Genomic DNA, 3,067 nt, shown 5'->3' with positions numbered 1-3,067 from the left:
TCGCTTCTAGTCGTGATGGCATTTACTTCCTTGACATTTTGATCATTAGAATTTGAAGATTGGGCTATGTGTTGGCCTTGCACATTGAATTTCGATTGGGAAGGAAGTTTGCCTTTTTTCGGAATGACCAAGGATTCAGTCAATTTTGAAAATTGACATTTCATTTCCTTGATTTCTTCCATCATTTGGCGATTCAGTTTTGATTGTTCCTCTATGGACGCATGAAGAGTATTCTTGAGAGAATTTCATTGTTGATGAGCATTGTATTGAGGTGCAGAATACGCCTTTGATGGTTGAACTTGTTGCTCATTTCTCCATTGGGCTCTCGATGATTGAGCTTGGTTGGAATCTCTCCAACTGAAATTTGGGTGGTTTCTCCAACCAGGGTTGTACGCATGGGAGAATGGCTTGTTATATACCCCTAAGGCATTGCATTGCTCATCATAAACCCCCTTCATCTCATTAAAAGCTAAGTAGTCCTTAGCTAAATGCTCCGTCCCTCCACAAACAAAGCAAGGTTCTTGCGGTTCCGCTTGAGCGATCATGTGCGATTTTTGGTCATTTTTCATCATTAAGACCTCAAACTGCTTTTTCAAAGCTTCGAGTTGGGACTTAACACTATCCTCTTCTCGAAGTTGATAGATCCCAGATGGTTTGTGTCGGTTGGTGCTATCAGTAACACTTTGACCAGTCCAGGTGTTAGACTTTTCGCGGTTTCTTCGAGATATTCAAGAGCTTCGTCTGGCTCTTTTTCGAGAAATTCACCATTGCATAACATTTCTACAAATTGGTGCTCACAACTCGTGAGGCCTTCATAGAAGTAACTGACCAAACACCAGTTCTCATAGCCATGGTGCGGGCACTGATTCAACATTTCTTTGAATCTTTCCCAGACTTGATAGAACGTTTCATTATCCTTTTGGGAGAATGTGGAAATCTGTCATTTTAGACTGTTGGTCTTATGGCTGGGGAAGTGTTTTAGAAAGAAGGATTTGGTCATCTCCTCCCATATTCCAATAGACCTAGGTCTCAAAGAGTATAACCAGCTTTTGGCTTTGTCCTTCAAGGAGAAAGGGAAGGACTTCAGTAGCACAGAATCGACATTTTCGGCTCGGTTATAGAGCGTGGCTACTACCTCCTCGAACTCTCTGATATGCACGTATGGGCTTTCGTTTTTCCATTCCATGAAATGTGGGCAAGAGTTGAATCATGCCAGATTTAAAGTCTAATGCGGGCATATTAGGAGGGAAGAGAATGCATGAAGGCGTGGAAGTGCGAGTAGGATGGAGGTAGTCATTGAGAGTTCTTGGTTGGATTTCATCATTGCGAGCCAATGCGAATGGATTATTATCAGCTAAAGTTTGTGGAGAAGCAGTATTGGTGGAAGGAGTTCCAGAAGGAGTGGTGGATGAATTGGAAGAAGTGTAACTAGAAGTTTCATGATGATTCATCCACTCTCGGAAATCAGAATTACATTTATTTATTTTTTACTTTCTTTGGCTTTTTTTTTTGACTTTTTTTTTGTCAAACTTGTTCCCAGGTAGATTTGGAGGTTTTGGGGTGATCTCCAACGCCTTACTAGAACTCCCCGAGGTTACTGAGTAAGTATGGTATATCACAAGTTAACCTTTTCGACCAAACAACCTTTAAGCAGAGTGAAATTGCTTATTTTGACAGAACAAGCTTGGTTTTCTTATAGTAATAAGTTCAACAATGTAATAGTGCAAATGTAGATGCTCATAATGTTCCTAGGCCGATTGGGAAGGTTGCCAAGGTACCGCTTTGGACCCACACTTGCCTAGACAAAACTGCCCGAGGTTCCCAGGTAAGTGTGCAGGGTAACGCTATCACAAACTTTATTTAACAACCAATCTTTCTAGACAGAACAATATCGGTTTCTACCATTTGTAATATTACACAATTGTTCCCAATACTAAGCGTTTTATGATTGAAATTTCATAAACAATTTTATGTTTTTTTTTAAATCTAAATTCTAAGGAAAACTAAGACAAAGGAAAAGAAAAACCTAAACTAAGCAACAAAATAAAAAAAATAAAATAAAGAAAAGAGAATTAAAATAAAGATAAAATAACAAGCTTATTGTTTTTTTTTTTTCACATATGTATTAAACTAAAAAAAAATTAAGAAAGAGAAATGTAATAAAAAAAATTATATATATTTATATGATTCTTTCTTTGTTTGTAACCAAAAGAAAGGAAAATAAAAAAATAAATATATATTTTTTACGTTTTTTTATATATAAATATATATGGAAGACTTCTCAATGGTTACTACCCATAGATGGGTACTAACAATTATGATGATGTGGCAACATATTGACTTGATATAACAAGTTACCAACATGTAAATATATTTTTTTTATATTAATTTCGAATTCATTTTTTTTTTGCCATAATTAATGATGTTTTCAACCAATGAGAAACGCTAGTTATATTTAGAAATTGGCATACATTTGAAAAATGAAAAAGTTTACAATATTATATTTTCATAATAAATACACATTTTTCATCAGGTAACCCTTCCAAAAATTTGAAAAAATCAAAATTTATTTTTAGAAATATTAATTAATAACTATAAATATGAACCATTGATCTTAATTCAATGGTTAATATTAAAGTAACCATCCATGGGTAGTAGCCAATAAGAGTGCACCTAAATATATATATATATATAAAATTTTCTCTTTTTTTATTTATGTTTTACTGAGAAAAGAAAGGAAAGAAAGAAAGAAAAAATATATATATAAATAAAGAAATTTTTTTTATGATTTTTTAGTTTTTTTTCTTTTTATTTTTGTTATAATAATAATTCAGTTAACTAAAAATTAGTAAATAAAAAAAACTATACTAACACAATATTTATTCCAACAAAAACACAAATAAAATTACTATCATTTTTGTAAAAATTTCACTAAACCTCTGAAAATTACCTCCTCGACAACGACGCCAAAATTTTTTTAACGCCCAAATCGTGACAACCACTAAGTGATGGTTGTAGTATAGATCGGGCGGTCGATCAACAAGGAGGTAACCTAAAATCAAAAGAT

At 33.8% G+C, this 3,067-nt stretch overlaps 1 non-coding gene across 1 annotated transcript; it reads left to right on the top strand.

Moving 5' to 3' along the window:
• Nucleotides 1–845: 845 nt before the first annotated feature.
• On the top strand, nt 846–952 carry LOC133820723 (small nucleolar RNA R71). The gene has a single exon (XR_009887124.1). It is a non-coding gene; the product is annotated as a small nucleolar RNA R71 (small nucleolar RNA).
• The last annotated feature ends 2,115 nt before the right edge of the window (nt 953–3,067 follow it).

The sequence above is a fragment of the Humulus lupulus genome, chromosome 2 (genome assembly GCF_963169125.1).
Source record: "Humulus lupulus chromosome 2, drHumLupu1.1, whole genome shotgun sequence".
NCBI classification, from domain to species: domain Eukaryota; kingdom Viridiplantae; phylum Streptophyta; class Magnoliopsida; order Rosales; family Cannabaceae; genus Humulus; species Humulus lupulus.
The sequence above is the reverse complement of the archived record's forward strand: the minus strand, read 5'-3'. Positions and strand labels throughout refer to the sequence as shown.